Source organism: Pteropus medius, unplaced genomic scaffold (assembly GCF_902729225.1).
Source record: "Pteropus medius unplaced genomic scaffold, Ma_sr-lr_union100, whole genome shotgun sequence".
NCBI lineage: Eukaryota > Metazoa > Chordata > Mammalia > Chiroptera > Pteropodidae > Pteropus > Pteropus medius.
The window spans coordinates 4,978,953-4,997,253 of NW_024349519.1; positions in this window are offsets into that span (position 1 = coordinate 4,978,953).

The window sequence follows — 18,301 nt, forward strand, 5'->3', positions numbered from 1 at the left end:
AATTATATAAATTATTAAATCTTAATTTTCTTTTAAATGTTTAGTAGCAATTAGAAAATGTGAAAGCATTATGTGCTATCATTGATATTATTTTATTTGCCTGTAGATGGCACTGTAATTTTAGGTATCTTTCTTATTTATTTATTTATTTATTACTTTGGACACGTGTAAAGAAAGGATCACTGAATTTATTTCAGGCCACCTATAAAATGTATTCAGATACTGTACACGTGGAGAATTATTTTGTAGACCAATAACGTTTGCCATGTTTTTTTTTCAATTTAAGGAATTTAATATACTCTGGACCAAAAGATGACCAGTTGCCTAGGTTTTTGTTGTTTTTCTGGGGCATTTCAGGCTTTTGGGAGGATACTCTTTGGATGAGTTTTAATTTTAAGGTTGCATTTGAAACTGAGCAATAGTGCCTCAGGATTACAAAGGTAAAACAAATGGAGGTCTTTTTATTAAGATAAAACCACTTGGATTTTTGTGAGTTATAGTAAGCTGAAAGTCATATAACTTTTGATCCAAATAACAGTTATTGTGTGTCTGTTGTGCCAGGCATTTCTACTTCTCTCATTTTAATTCATGTACCCACCCTGTAGGTAGATAGTGTTTTCCCTGTTTTTACAGATGAGAAAATAACTGAGTGGTTTACTGACCTATTCAGGGTCAAACAAGATAGTACGTGGTTGAGTCGATTATGCTTTTTAGATCAGTACTGTTCATCAACCTAATATTTGCCTCTGAAAAAAAGTCTTTTGGTTAATAACTTCCATTTCTACCAGATTGATATTACTTGCCATTGATTAATAGATATATTGGAGCATGTCTTGAGAGAAACAAGATTCCTTTTGAGATTCTGAGACCAAAATAAAAGTAAGATGCTTTAGGAAATTCCCAAATCATTTTGGGGTATTTTCCAGAATATTTTAAGCCTTGTATCACAGTCACAGGCAAAATCATTACAGGCTATAGGAGGTTATTTCAGATTGTACCTGGCACAATATTAAATATTATTGAAAAAGTACACTAAGAGTGTTGCTCCTGGTTCATTCCTTTAATCAACCATTCTGTTTAAGACAGAGAGCTGATTCATACTAGTTTTCATATATCATTAACACTTGCTGATTTACCTTTTGAACAGAGACAGTGCAGATCTTAGGCTCAGGAATACCAGCAGGCAACAATATCTAACCAGAATTTAATAAGATTTCTTTTATTGAATTTATTTTTCCAGTTACCTTTTTTATTTATGGCAAATAATCCTGGTTTTCAACTTATGTAGTGTTTCTTTTGAAAAACATTTAATTTTAAAAAGATGGAATCAATTTAAAGGTATTAAGGAAATACTAGTGTAGGTAAGAAGATTGAAGTTTGGGAAATACTGGCATAGCTACACGTACCTGAACTCAGGAGCTCTACCACTGACTGCATTAGTGTGTGGTTTTAGTAACCCACTGAATTTCTCTGTTTTGGTGAGCTCAGGTTCGAAGTAATGTTAGTAATCATTTTTTCAGTCCAAGACAGTATTGCATCAAACAAAATAATGAGAAATATACAAATTCAAGATAGGACAAACACAGATACTGATGATCACATGCCATACCTTAAAATTTCACTGAAAGGGACTTTATTTCAGAAAATCTTATGAAACACTAAAAACAGTGTCTCGCACCTAGTAAATTCTCAATGAATGTCAGCTAGTGTTATTATGGTTAATATGTTACTGTGCTTTCTGATGAGAAGTTTTACAATTGAATAGTTAACTTTCCCTTGAGATGTGATCTTATTGTCTTAACATAAAACAATAATTCAGCACTTTTAGATTTGTTTATTTATTTTTGGTAAGTGGAAATAACTATTTTCTAAATCTGAGACTTAAGCAGTTCATTCAAATTAAGATCTTTCAGACCCATCTGGATCAGTGTTCCTCAGTATTTTCCACCTAGGAACTACCAGTAAGAGCCCACAAAGAAAGTGAAGCCCTGTCCAACAATGCAGACTTTTCTTGCATTAATGTAAGGATAATAAAAAGTTGGAGGAAGATATGAGGAGTAAGGAAAATAGGACTTACGTTTTTTTCTCTATTTACTTCTGAAATGTTTGGATTTTAAAACAAAAATTCATTTGTGAATTAATTTTGTAATTGAAAACCTTGAAGAATACTTAAGATTCAGAGAGGGTAAGGTAAAGCAATTGATGGATTACAATTGTATTTTTTTTTCAGAATAGTTCTGGTTGCTCATATCAACATATTGCCAGAGAGAGAAATTTATGCATTGTACTTTTAATAGCATTCATGGCAGTTAATATAAATAGTTTCATGCCTATGTTATGGATTTTGCTTTCAGATGCGGAAATATTCTGTCTTAGAGACAGCTTGATGTCTTATGGTACTGTTTTAATCAGTTTTTTCTAAGTCCTTCTGCCTTACATATTTTTGATGGGCCACAAAACAATGTCGAATATATGACATAATAATCAATAAATATTTGCGTGTCCCTAAGTTAAAGGCACTCTATAAGATGCTATTGAGAAAAACAAAAATAAATCAGGTAATATCCCTGCCTTTGAGGAATTACAGCGTTATATCCTTTAAGCTATTATTTGATTTGAAATGCAATCTGCATAAAAGAGTATGCAGACTAAATGGAAAGAGAAAAACAAGCAGAGTCTTTCCATTTCTTTCTGGCTCACTATATGACCAATAATGTTACTTGACCTCTCAGCACCTCATTCTGAATCCTTAAATGATACTTGTATTAGCATTTCTAAGCATTTGAGATCTCCTCTTAAAATATGCTAAAAGTATGTTTGAACTATTCAGTCTAAATGCTGCTTTCTAGAAAGCTAGTAGTTTAAAAGAATGGGAAACAGTGTTAATGGAGTTAATCTTGTATAATTTCAGTGTGGGTTGTCAGGAATACCTTTAAGTAAAGAAAATGACTCTAATCTTCTTAAGCAAATCATTCTTAGCAACTGTGAGGCAGGAGCTAATTTACTCTGACTATGTACATAAACCTTGTCTTAGTAAAGAAAAATTTTAGTCATGGAAAGAAATCAGGATACCCATGAAATTATTTAAATTTAAACATTGGGAAATATTACAAAATATAAGATTTATTAAATTGTCTTTGCCGTTACCAGTTTCCTTAATAAATATCAATTACCAATGTAGAAGTAAAATCCTCTTACAAGAGGAAATTTAATCATGGGGTCAAAACAAGAGCTATTGGATTGTTTTTAAAGAGTAAAGAGGTCAAAGAGCTGGTCACTCCTTAACTGAGGGTATTTGAGCAGTAGGGTGGGTTGGGGAGTGGAGAAGGTTAGGGACTCAATTCTTTATGCTTTTATTCCAAGTCACTCTTTTCCGATAAGCCTTACTGGCATTTTCTTAGACTGGTTAAGTCAAGATTCTGAAATTTTTCAGAATTGGTTTTTAATCTTTGCTGATTGTTGTTTCTACTCCCACCCCGGTCATAAAGGACAGTGTGCTTTTCTAAAAAGGGAACAGGAAGACTCTTTCTATGAATAATCTTTATAATTTTTATAATAAAATGGATTTCGTTTTGCATATGATTTCCAAAAGGAACTAATTTAGGCTGTATTTTTCCATTAAATATCTTAAAGGAAACTTAATTTTTATCATACATAAACAATAACAATGCGCTTTTCACATTTATGAACCAGTAGAAAATGTGGGAAGCAGTTATTCTGAATTCAAAGAACATTCACCCAAGGCATTGAAAGAGAAAACATTAATTATTAATTCATAGTGAAGTATATGATGATTGTATATTTTATGTACATATCCACTCTTATTTTGATTCTTGTGATAATTTTCTAACTTGCTGCCTCCATTCTTCACTCTAACCAGTTCTTCTTGTATACTAATGTCAGTTAGCCTCCTAAAAGTAGAAATATGATTTTTGTCATTGTGTTTAGGCCATATAACATTTCGGTGGCTTCCCAGTATCTACAGAATAAAAGTTCAAATCTCTAAACATAGCACATGTAGACCTGCACAGTATGGCTTCAAATTATGTTTGAAGTGTTATCTGCCACTTTCTCCGTAAAACATACCTTTGTTTTAGCTCTGTTTGCTCTTTCTCAAATATAGCAAGTTTTTACATCTTATGCACCTAAACCTCCCATTCCCGTTGGCAGAAAGTCTTCTATGTTTAAATTAAAAGTCTTATCTGTGAAATCTGTGTTCTCATAAGACTTTGCATGTGTCTCTACTATCTCATTGCTCACACCACATTCTAGTTATTTGATTGATTCTCTGGCTCATGTACTAACTATACAAGGGCATTTGTCTTTATACCTCAGGCACCCATCCAATGTAATAAATAGGCTTAAAAATGCTGGATGAAAACCAGAATCATATCTTAGTAAATTAAATTTTATAAAAAGAAAAATCTTTAAAAAAATCTTAAAAGCAGCCAGAGAAAGATTATTCTCAAGGCAAGACTAGAATAGAATGATAGCTAATTCTTCAGAGCAATGATGGAATATATTAAAATAACAAAGTTTGCACCTAAATAATAACTGATTAGAGGAAATTAAAACAGACAGACAAAACCCCAAAACACTTCAGGGAGAAGGTAAAGGATCTCAAATCAAAAGCCTAAGGTGGAGGAATGAATGATGAACAGGAACAGGGGTAAATATGTAATTAAATATAAAAAAAATTATAAAATAATAGTGTCTATAATATCTTCTGGGTTAAAAAAGTACAATAAATTAAATACAGAGCCTGGAAGGGAACGAAAAGGAATTAATGATCTAAGGTTGTTGTATTATCTATAAAAATGAGTAAATATATTGATTAACTTTAATCTTTGATAAGTTAGAATTGTGTAGTATAATATCTATAATAATCACTAAAAGAATAAAACTAGTTAAAAAATCAAAACTAGGGCTGGATAATTTCTCTAACAATGTGCATGTCCTATATAAATTAGAGGTTCATGATTAGTTTGATATATTAAGAAAAATTTCATTACATGTAAGAATCATTTCCATTATCATGAGAAAGTTTTAACATTGAATTTTTCAAGAAGAATAGGAAAAGTTGTTAGCGTTTTCAAACATAATTTCAAGTGTCGTAAACTTTGAATGATTATAAAAAAAGATTTAAATTTTTCCTACAAATTTTTATATGTCATTAAATAGCATTAACTATTTTCAAGGCACTGACACAAATGCTTTACTTATTATTCTTTTAATCATAAGTTTTGATCAGGAAGTGTGTGTAGCTGTTTCACACACAAATCCATTATTAAAATATTACGATCAGAGAAGCAAGCTCAAATTTCTTATTAACATTTTGCAACTACTTTATTTTGAAACTTCATATAAATTCAATATTTAATATCTTCCTGAGTAGTTGTATTTTATTTTCCTTATCATAATCGTATAAAGGCAATATATATTTTTTTCACTAACTCATAACCCAACTACTTTAGTGTGATACAAATATCATTTTCTACACGTGAGGGAAAAAGATTGGGGAGCATTACATTATATAGAGCCAGATAGAGGCAAGGGAAGAGTATGAAGGAAAAAGTCCTTGTTATCCTTAATCATTTTGCATTTTAAGGCTTTATTGAAAAACAAAGTATTAGAAAATATTCTGTGTATTTAAATATTACTACCTATATTTATTTCCTTGTGTGTTTCTCCTTTGCTTTTCTTTCTTTCTGCTTCATGCCCCCATGCTCTCAGTCTGCATTTGACAACTGACTTGATCAGTTCCATAGCCACAAAAAAGTCATAAGTGGTTGGCTTCATAAGATACTTCTGTGACCTTTGTACTGATGGTTACTTAGTGTTCCCAAAAGAAAACTCACTGGGAGCCAACCTTCAACTTCAATGCCTACTCTAATTTCACAGTGAAATATAGCCCTGTACTTATAACCCCGTCTTAGCTCATCTAACTCTACTAAGTATTCTTCATGTCTTAAGGCTCTAAGAAAAGCTGGAAGCTATCCTACAGTATAATTTGCCTATTACTGCAGTGTTAGAATGCTTATTTTATCATGCAGTTACTTTCTAGATGACAAAGTATTTTGATAATCAGCTGAATTGCTCTAGTAATTGCTGTGGATTAGAATTTCTCCTAGTAGGAGCTAGGAGAAATATTCCACACGTGTTTATTAGACAAATTAGAGAACTTAACATTTTAAGTCCTTGGTTACTGTTTTTATAATTGGATTTAATGACATACAAGAGAGTAAATTAAACAATAAGTCTTTTAAGAAATGAGTTAAAACTTAGATCTCTGCCAAAAGCACTGTCAAGTGACTTCTAATAGGAATGTGGTTGTGCAAGTAGCTTTTCCGCTCTTCTTCTGGAAATCACACAAAAGCAATAAGGAAAACAGGAATTTTTTTTTGAAACTTGCAAACAATATAAGCAAATTTAAAGGGCATGTGAGAACTACCAGGAACAACTGAGACGTGAAAAATTTTGCATAGTAGGAAGTGGAAAAAAGGTGGGAAGCAAGTTCAATAACATATCTCCAAAGCAGCAAAAAACCCCACTTTTTTCTGAAAATGAGGGGCCTACCCTAAAGAGAAGGTTATATCTTGTTTGGAAGGGTCTGAGAAATTTAGTAAGCAAGGCTGGTGGCGAAAAAACCTGCTGAATCTGGTTGGGGGCTAAACAAAGCATTGCAAACAATGATGTGTTATATTTGTGGAAAGCAGAAGAGAAAATCTTTGAGTTGTAAATCATGAAAGATTATCCTGCCCTTTCCGTCCTAATGAAGAACCTCCTGCAAATAGCTGGGCCAGGAAAATGCAACTCATACAATAATGAGTAATAAAGGAAGTTGATACAGTCTCAACACAAAGATGTTGTAAGATAAATATGAAAGAGAGCATCCAAATTTATCGACTACAGAAATGTGGCCATAAAGAAGGTAAAAATTGTGATATACACTTTTATTATTTTATTTTTTGTTAAAGCAATCACTTCTATGAAGGAAGACTACAGAATAGAAATAGAAGAAAGAAAAGAACATGGAAATTATAAGACAAGACAAAAAGAGGAGAGGAAACCTAAGATTTCAAGAAGATGTAGAAGACAAAAGCAAAACCATCAGAGAAATGAAGATTAAATTGAAACAAGCACAAAATACAATAGACAATGAGAAAAAAGCAATAAGGGACAAAAAATAAGAACAAAAATGAATTCACTCAACTATTTGAAGATTTATACACACACACACACACACACACACACACACACACACACACACACAGAGAAAATAATAAAATGTTAATAATGGTTAGGATGTAAAAGGATACCAAAGACCTTCATGTTTGTGGTAACAAAATTTGGGGCAAAATAAAGTTATACTTTTCTGTATGGAATTCTAAGAGTCTTGGATGCAAGGAAGACTTGATAGACTGAGTTCTAGGGTGAAATTAACTCTTCATCGCCAAGCAGAGAGCCACGTTAACTCTCATATCTGAGTTTAGGTGAATTCAATCTGATTACAGCTTTGGGCCAGTCTAAGTGCAACTCAAACCCAAGAAAGAATCAGAATAAACAGCCAGCCTTTTCTTCCAACAAATAAGGAATTTGTACAATTTGAGAAATAAAACATCACTGGTCCTTTATACTTAATGTTGGAAATGAAATTTTAAAAAATACGTTATTCAATGAAGCAAGAGAATTTGATCCGTAATAAAGGAAAAGCTTAATGGTGAAATATTGAACAGTTTCTCCTAAGATCAAAAGAAAAGGCAATGATGTCTGCACTTACCACTTCTATTATACTAGAGGCCCTAGCCAGTGCAATAAAGCAAGGGAAAGAATTAAATGTATAAATGAAGTTGGAAAAAATTTTCGATTTTTATCTTTGGAAGACAATATGATGGTGTACATAAAAAATATAAAGGAATCTACAAAGAGAACAAAACAAACAGCTAGAACTGATAAATGACTTTAGCTAGTACACATACTACAAGGTCAATGTACAAAAGTCAATTTTATTTCTATATAATAGCAATGAATATTTGAACAATTAAAATTTAAAACAATACTATTTATAATAGCATAAAAACATGAAATATTTAGAAATATATTTAACAAAGGCTTACATGTCCTCTTGTCAGCAGTCCCCAAACTTTTTTGCACCAGGGACCAGTGCTCCTATGAGAATCTAATTCCTGATGATCTGAAGTGTAGCTGAGGCGGTGATGCTAGCGCTGGGGAGCAGCTGCAAATATAGATGAAGCTTCGCTTGCTCACTGCGCTGCTCACTTGCTGTGCAGCCTGGTTTCTAACAGGCCATGGACCAGTACCAGTCTACAGCCTGGGGTTTGAGGACCCCTGATCTATGTCATTAACAACATTTCCGAGAAAAAGAACTCTAAGAAAATGGAAAGCGATGATGATCATTGGATGACAATATTGTTAAGATGTCAGTTCACCTCAAATTAGTATGTAAATTCAATTAAAACACAACTAGATGTTTGTGTGAAAATAATACAAATGATTTGGAAAACTGGGCAGTTTCTCATAAATTTAAACATACCTTACTATATGATTCAGCAATCCAATTTCTAACTATCAAAGATCAATGAAAACATATGTCCACAAAAATGTACAAAATGTACAAAAATGTTCACAGTAACTTTACATATAATAGTCAACAATTGGGAAAAAATCCCAAATGTCTATAAAAAGAAAACAGATAAAGAAATGGTGATATATTCATACAATGGAATAAAAATTTTAAGATACATGCAGCAACATGCATTAGTATCAAAAGCACAGTATTGCATGAGAGAAGCCAGAAACAAAAGAGAACATGTGCTGTGATTCCATTTATATGAAGTTCAAAGCAGGCAAAATAAACTATGGTAATAAAAATCAGAACAGAGGTTGCCTCAGTGTGTGTGTGTGTTGGGAGTGGGGGGTGGCAATGAAGGGGAGAAGGAAAGGGGGTTGGATCCAAGGGCCCGAGGGAACTTTGTTGTGTGAAGGAAATATTGTCTAATTTGTTTAGGATGGAGTAAATGGATTTGTATGTTTGTCAAAACTTGTTAGTGACTGTGTACACTTAAGATCTGTACATTTCACTGTGTGTAGATTATACTTGAATAAAATGTTATAAAATGTGTGTGGCAGCCATGGAGTTATTTTACTCAGAAATTTCTTCAAGAGTGACCCTGCCATGAGATGTGCAGTTAGCTGATAGCCTCAAGCTGTAGCACCTTCAGAATGTGCTGCAGCATTTGGGCTGATGCATTCTCTCCTGCAACTTCAGCCAATGACTTAGCATTACATGGGGAATTGGAGCCTGGCCATTTCTGCCCAGTGAGACTCCCAAGGGCAATCTTTGTCCTAGAGCCTCCCCTTTAGGACTGGGCACCATGGTTTTCAGAGCTACACTAGTCTGAGACTCTTCCTACCCAACTGTCTTTGCTTTTGCCTCTCTTTCCTCAAGTTTCAGACTAGTACTACAGTCTGAAGCCTTTTCTGCTTACTTCTGCTTCCTCTTGCCTTTGTTTTTCACAGGCATTACCCTTACTAATCTCTTATATGTCTAACTCCATCTTAGCTTTTGACACAAACTGTCAATTAAAAAAAAATCTGTGATGAAATTTATGTTATATCAATACATTTATATTGGCTTAATTCCAGAAAAGTTTTTTTTTTTTTTTCAGAAAGAAATCACACTTTACACCTTTATGCTGAATGCAACAGGGTCATCTAAAATATATTTAATGGCTAAATATAAAGTTGTGAACAAAGACAAATGCAAAGAAAAAGCAGGAGTCATGATCTTAACATCAGATTAAGAGAAATTCAAGACAAAACACATTAGGAAGAGGAAATATTCATTTTGGCAGCATTAAGAGACATGTCAAATATAGATGACTTTAAAGGCAATTGACAAACTTAAAGATGAAGAGGGGAAATTTGCCCTGAAAACAAATATTTGAACATGCGAATCATTCTGTAGTTAATTTAATTTAGTAAACCTATGTACATGAGCCAAAAATATTAATTCATTTAGAATAGTCCTGGATCCAGCTCTCTTCAAAACGTTATTTTCTTTAATAACCAAAAATATATGTTCTGTCTGAGAAACTTTATAACACCTGGTTTAAATAGTTAAGCATAATAATTTTCAAAGTATTTCAAACCCATTCCCTAGCATTTATCTCAGTTGAAACTTTATAAATTTATTTCCATGATTATTTGATTAATGTTTCACCATATGATGGGATGCTTGAGGGCAGGATCATTATTTGTTGGTTGATTGGTTGGTTTACTTGTTTTTCTCATTGTATCCTTCACATCTTAACTAGTGTCTGGCCATAGTAGGTACTCAAGAATTCTTATGAATGAGTAAAGAATAGAACACAATAATATTGATGTAATTCCTTAAGGACTACGGCTACACTTATTCCCTCTAGATGGAAGTCTTTTGGGAGGCAGAGAGATGCATTGCTCATTCATCAAGTCATCCATTTATTTAACAAATGTTTACATGGCAGGCACTATGCCAAGCATGGAATAACAAGTAATAACAGGACAAGATATACTCCCTGCTCTCGAGGAGCTCACAGCCTGGTAGGTAACTGCTTAGGAACTTATCAATTCTATTTGTAATATTTAATATACAGCTATAATTATGCATTTGTAAAAGCACTGTATTAGAGACCTCTCATAATCCTTTTTCTAATTTGACCCCACAACACAAATATCATCTCCATTTTTATAGATAAAGAAACAGATATAAAAAAGTTATGCTTTGTTTAGATTAGTTCTGTCATTTAAGAAATATTGGGTGCCTGTTATGTATCGGGAGCTGGAAAAAGCTCTAGGAGCTGGAAAAAGCAATGAGCAACACAGAAAAGACCTTCTGGTGGGAGGTGGCAAGCAATAAACAAGTAAGATCAGTTTTAATATTAGTGTTACAGAAAAAACAGTTTGAGTGATGTAATAGAGGTGACTAGAGAGAGGGAATTTAGGGAAAGACTTTGAAGAGCTAACACTGAATCTGAAAATTGAAGAGTTAGAATAACCAGCCATTTGAAGAGTCATGGGAAAGCCTTCAAAAGGAGTGCCAAGTCCAAGGCAATGAGCAGGACATGAGGCTGGCATATTCAAAAGAAAAAAAGAAGGCTGGCATTAATTGGGGTAATGGGTTACATGGTATAAGTTTCAGAACAGTATGAACCAGGTCATATAAGTCCTTACAGGTCAGGAATTCTATTCTTCATTCATTAGAAGCTAATGGAGAATTCATACAACTTACTTAGCATGGGTACTACTCACTGATGGGGATTCCTTGGCATTAAGTATAAAATAAGCAAATTATGCTTAAACTTGATTTTAAAGAAAACATGGACTCAATAGAGAAGTTGAAAGTGATTATCTTACAATCAGCTGAGAGAGTTTCCCTTAGGCCATTGAATCACTTTGGAAACACTAAGCATGGTCTCCTTCAGAGTGTGTGTGGTGGGGAAGTTGGGGGTGGTAATGCCTGGGAGACACTGAAGATATCATTCCTAAGGCCAGTTTTTGAGAAGGCTCCTTGCCATTGAGAAAAGGATATAGTCAGAGCTTTTGTGTTTATAGTATTTAAAAACAAAACACTCCAGATCTTTAGCTTTCGAAAGAAACAGCGCGGCATAAAGCAGTAATGGCAGAACTAGCTTTCTTATTGCTTCGGTGCAGAAGACAGAATAAATCTCTTTTCTAAGGGGTAAACCAGAGATTTTGAAGCATTCAAGGGAAAGGAGGGGCCCAAAGGAAGATGCTGGACTTCCTACAAAAAAGGCAGATTTGGGCTTAAGTAATTAATTGGAATAATAAAAAGGAAGTGACCTCATGTGTACCCCAAGTTTATGCAGTAGTTTGTAAATGTTCTATGTGCCACTGGTCTCAATATTTTGGCTTGTCTATGGGATGAAAACATTTGTGGCATACAAAGTTACGTGAATTATTTGAGATTCAGTATCATTCAGGGTCACAAAACCAAGCTGACTCAAGTTTGTACTGTTATCTGGTAGTATTTTTTTGGTCTATCCCACTTATTTTTAATGTTTTTATCATTATTTGGCATACCATTTTTATTCGGTTTTGATTTCTGGTTCGTATATTCTATATTCAGACATTTTCACCGCTGCTGTAACTGAGTTGTATTAATAGCTTATGTTCTTATGTGTGCTGAATAAAATTGCATTTACAGCTGTTATTGTTTTCTGGGCCACTGCCTTTGGGTGTCCAATGCTGCTTTAGTTGAGAATCTTCCATAAAGACTTTCTGTTGTAGCTATATTTGATATTTGATCTTTTGTTTGTTTGTTTGGCTTCCCAGTCTCTAATCCCCTTTTCTAACAGTACACAGATTTGCCTTTTTCAAATGAACTCTCCTTTGTTGTATGCAGTATTGACATTATGGAAATCCAAGAGCTTGGTGTACTCTCACAAAAGAAACCAAAGAAGTTACTTGGCTCTTACTGCTAAATGCTTTCTCTAACCTTCCCCAGTATTATCAAGAGTAAGGTAAAGAGATTTAAATATGGCTAATCAATTACTCACTTGGGATGCTGACTCTTGAGTGAAGTAATGCAAAGACAGAAGAAGCTGTTTTTTTATACCTCAGCCGTCATGGCCATATAGGATTGAGAAGACCTTCTAGGATTGTCTGTTTCTACTTTTTCCAACATTGTTTTTCAGCTTTCCTTTAGAGCCTATGAACTTCTCATATATCATTATGTTTTCATTTGACTTAAGTTATCTTGGTTTGGTTTCTGTTGCTTGTTATTAAAGAATCCTAAATAATATGTAAGTCACACTAGGGGCTTCCCTAACTTTTTCCATTTCCACAAATAAATCCTGTAGGGAAGTAAGTCCTACTAGGAAACCAGATAGCTAATCCAAAAGTGAATGGTAATCATGGTTTTAATAGTATTATTTCTGCTAGATATGGTTCACATTTTCATAAGAAATGCTTTAATGTTAGAAATGTCTTGGTAATAATATTGTAGGGTCTTATGCAAAAGTTGCCCAGGGACCATCCTGAACAATATTTCTTGTACTTCTAACCAAACAGACATAGTGTTGACAGTTGACACTTTTGGCAGGAGCTAAAAGAGCAAAGAGGAGGGATGCAGAGAGATGAAGAGAACAGGAATTTGTTCTAGCTATACGCTTCCTAAAAGGACCTTAAAACTTTTGTAAACTTAAATTTAACTTAAGCACAGCTTCCCCTTCTGTTATATATTTTATATTTGTGTTTTCACCTTGAGTGTCAACTTAGTATTTTCAAAATTCCCCAAATAAATAGAGATGATACAATACAGTTTTTGTATTTTATAAGACCATGTTGTGGTAAGGTTTAACAGTTTTTTAAATGGTATAAAATATTTTTAAGATTAGAATTTTCTTTTCCTAACTTCTATCAAGGCCAATGAAAACAAACGTTTTTGATACTGAATTTAACTTTATTAAACCTTAAGTCTGAAATGAATATTAAAATCAGGAAGTAATATTTAAAAATAAAGTTATTCCTAATAGTATTACTTTGTCTAAAGGTAAAATACTTTCTTTGAAAAGATTAATGTTGTGTTTATTTTGGCTTACCTTTTCTTTTACTGATTTTTGCTCTCTGGTTAATGTATCCCATAGTCATTTCAAACCATCCCTCAAATAGTAAATAAATTGTTTTAAGAGTTATAGTCTATATGTTGGAATTGAATCATTACTTTCAATTTTGCAACTATTTCCTCTGTTTCAATGAAATGGGAGCAGCATTTTAAATTTCTATTACACTTTAATTTTAAGTTTTCTCTAACATAAATGGACTAAGTAATCTGAATATTTATTCTTTATATTTTTAGTCTCATTATTTTGCTGATTAAAAAAAAATTCTATTCCTCATTTTGATTAGCCGGTTCCAATCATTCTTGTAAATATAACTCAACTCTTTTCTCATCCAATAGGTCAGAATGTTCTAACTTAAATCTTCCCATCTCTCAAACTCATCTGACACAGGATCATGGTTCCTTTGTGATACTGTTTTTTTTGTGTATGTGTGTTATTATTCAGTATTCTACTATTTCCCCTTCAACTAGACTGTAAATTCCCTGAAATCAGGGATTGAGGCTGTATAGCTAAGAATTTTAGACTCACAGGACTCTTTAGCTGGATTGCCTTGGATGAATCCCTGCTCTGTCACTATGTCCCTGTGGGCATATGACCCAACTTCTCTAAGTAGTTTCTTGTGCTTAAAAATACTCTAAAATAAATATTTACTCCTATTTTTAAAACAATGGTATCATTTACGTAGCACATTAGCACATGTATTGATTTTAATTTTGATAATATTCTATTGTGTATTATTATCCACATTTTATAAATGAAGACCCTTTTGCTCAAAGAAGCCAAGAGCTTACATGAGTTGATATTGTAAGAGGTGGAGCATTAGGCCATTCAACCATACCACAGTACTTTGCATACAAATGGTACTAAATTAGGTGATTGGTGAGTTGTCTCTTGCTTGAAATCTTTTCCTATTTGGCTTTTACTTGAAGACAACTGATTTTTAAATTTCTTTGAGTTTCTCCCTATTCATGTCTCAGTAAACTTCCCCTCTTCCCACCTCAAGAATTTTAAGAACGGGAGAGGGTCAATTATGTATCAGTTACCATTTCACTAATCGAACTCTGAAAATAACTTGAAATTTCCTGCTTGACTCGCAAAGTCATTCTCTTTATTTTGTACTTTCCAACATCATCTTCTCTTGATCACCTTTCTGTGACTGCAGAGCTGAATCACTCTTTCATGTTCACTGCTCCATCACTCACTTCCTTTCTTCCCCTGAAGCCATTACATCTGTCCTTTCTTACAAAATATGTTTCTTGTTGGTTGAATCTGTTTTTAATTCGAGTCTTCAGTCATCCTTCATTGCCTGGAGTACTTACAGCTTGTCCAAAAGCCCATTTGTAATTTTATCCCTTTACTTTAGATTTCTTTTTTTCTTTCTTTTTTCCTTTTAGGAATCTTATTCTATTAATCCTCTTTTAGAATTATCTCTTTATCTATTGCTTGTACAATCTTTAGTATTTTTCTATGCTCACTCTAGTAGAATGAGTTGAAATTTACCTGTTAATAATCACACCTATATCATTATAATTTACCCTATAATTTAACTATACCATGTGGATTGAATAAAATACTTAGCTCTGCCTCTTTCTATAAGTCTGAATAAAATATCTAGGATTTTATTTTGTTTTAAAGATGATAAAATTTCAGGAGTAGGTAAAATTTAGGTAAGATAAAAATTTCTATGAAAACTCGAGTAGACTAAAATCTTATATCAAGATAAATAAGCAGATTTTACTATAAATGTATGGCTCTGTGTCTGTAAAAGACCTTAGCCTCTCTCTCTGTGTCGACGTAGGGAACTCACTATATTGCCTGTCTGCATCCTGATACTTTTTTCTCATAGTAGCACTCAAGTGGCTATTATGATCCTAGTGACCCAACCTCGAGTTGAAGAATTTTTTTTTTCTCAAGGTTTGGCTATCAGACCTAGAGCCTAAAAAGCAAAACTCCCTATTTTCACATTTTAAACCAAATGTATTATTTCAGATTCCCAATAATAACATAGATTATGCTTATCCTTTGGAAGACACAAGACTAGTCAGCAATGCTGAATTCTAGCAAAGTAAGAATGTCAAACCACAGACTCCACTAAATTGGCCTACCTCTTGATTTTAAAGGATACTAATTTGACAACTGTTATAGTCTTGTATTTAATAAAACTCTGTCATGCTCATAAATTAGCTCAAGAAAGTCTAATATATCTGGGATTTGGCTCCCTATATCAAGAATTGCCTTATTATTTATTTATTCACTTCTTTTCAGTCAAGAGTATCTAAAGTTTCAGACCAGTCTCTTGCTATGAGACAAACTCCAGCCCTGAGTTAAATATATGGAGAGCCCAAGGCTTACAGACTCCTCAGCTCAGTAATAAACCCCATTTTTACTGTCGATTACCCATGCGTTTTGCTCATAGCCTTCTAATGGGAACCTGAGCCCTTCCTGCTAAGCTCATTCTCTTGAGTTTCTGATCTTGTGTTGACCAGAATCTCTGATCTAAATCTTCTAGTATGGCTTCAAGTCCTCCTAGATTCGAGATCTACCTGATTTGTAATCAGGGTCCAAGGTATATGCCAACTCTAGCCTGCCTCTGCTAATTTTCTTGACTTGGGTCTTTGCTTGGCTAGATCTTCTTTGGTCTCTGCCTTAACATTTACTCTCTTAGAGCCAGATTCCTAGTTCTGCCCCTATAGCCTCCATTCTTTTTGTTTCAATCTAAGCCCCGTTGGTCATTCAATACCTCAGTTAGTCATTCTACAACTTGCACATTATATGTAATGGAAAGAATATTGTCTTTCTCAATGTACCGTCTTTGTAATTTAATCAAATATAACACCCAGCAGTAAATTAAAAGAATGATGAGTTCTCACATGTCAACACATATATTAAATGAATTAATACATTAAATTATCTACAATTGTGAAATAGTAATATAACCCTTGAAATTTGTTTAACTCCATATGTTTAACTCAGGGCTGGAATTTGTCTCAGTAAATGAATCAGAATGGTTTAAAAACCCTCACTATACTATTAACTTAGGCTTTAAGCAGATCTTGCTAAAGCTGATTTATTTTTAGTTAAAAGTTAAAAAGGGCACATGATGGTAATTTCCAGGATAATAATGAAGCAATTGCTTTCCTTTAAATATAAAAATGCAGTACCCTTTCAGGGACTTATTTATATATATGTGAATAAATTAACATGGGAAATGATACAAAAAAAAGGTTCATAAGTAACAATACTATTTATTTTTATGACAAATTTTGGATCTCAGTTGTTTTTTTATGTATATATGGTTTCTTTCCTTAAAAATTATGACAGATCTAAATTATTGGCCAATTGATAATGACACGATTTTAAAAACTCATACCTGATTGGAATTTATGTGCAGGGTTTAACTTTCAAGAACAGATCCGAGAGTTTTTCCATTGAATATGTTTGTTTGCTGCTTTTTCTGTATCTAGCAGTAATAAGTTCAAGTAAGCATTACTCAATACCATGTACAAATATTAATTCATTGCCATTACAAACTTTATATACAAAAATGTTTATCTACACTGAGACTTTTAATAGGGCATATACACTAGACAGGGATCTTAGTATTTGGCACTAATGTCCAAGGAAGTTAGCTGGTACATTATTATGTATCAGATATGATAATGTTCAGCTGCCAGTAACAGAAACCCAAAGTAACAATGGTTTAAATAAGAGAGCAATTTATTTACTTCTCAAGTAAAATTCCAAAATGCGCAGTGCAGTGCTGTAGGGGAGATCCGTCCCACAAAGTCCTTGGGAAACAGATTCCTCCTATCTTGTTCTGTGATTCATAGATTTTCATTCCCAACATTTGCTATGGTTCAAATTGGCAGCTCCACCCACATTCTAAAAGGCAGGAAGGAAATAATGGACCAAGAAAGAAGCAAAAGGTGTGGGCCAGCTATTTTTAAAGAAAGGTTTTGCTTACATGTTATAAGTTAGAATTCAACCATATGCCATATTGAACTACAAGAGAGACTAGGAAATGTAGTTTATATTCTGAGCATCAATGAGTCCAAATAAAATGCCAGAAGTTCTTTAATTCTGGAAGAAAGATAGAAGTACTGTTGAGAGGCAATAAAGATTCTCTGCTACCGTATGTGAGTTACTTTAGGTTAAGGGTGCCCTGAAAACAAAGATTGAAATATTTAATTTCTTTGATGAGTCATTAGAGAATAGTGTAAGGTAGTCATTTTAAAATTTTAATTTAAAATCAATGTATTTACATATTATAACCGACTGTGTATCATGTCAACTTTACAATGAAAATGTCAAGCATAGAATAAAGTATAGAAAAATAATAGTAAAAGTAAAACATTAGTCATAACTTCTAGTTGTCTATTTACCAAACCAGGTCGAGTATAAAGAACATGAATTGCTCAAAATTATCTGAAATTAAAATAAAGCTCCTTAGTAAAGTAGCATTTCAGTAATTTTATATTTTCTACAATATTGCTTTGATGGCACTTGATCAAAATGAATCAGATGAACTAGAAGTCCTGGGGAGCATCATTTACCAGAAGGTTGGGGCTACCTGGGCCAGCATCAAAGAGAATTAGGAAGATGTAAACATGCAGAATTAATCTTTACAATAAATACCGAATGTAATGATATTAGATTTT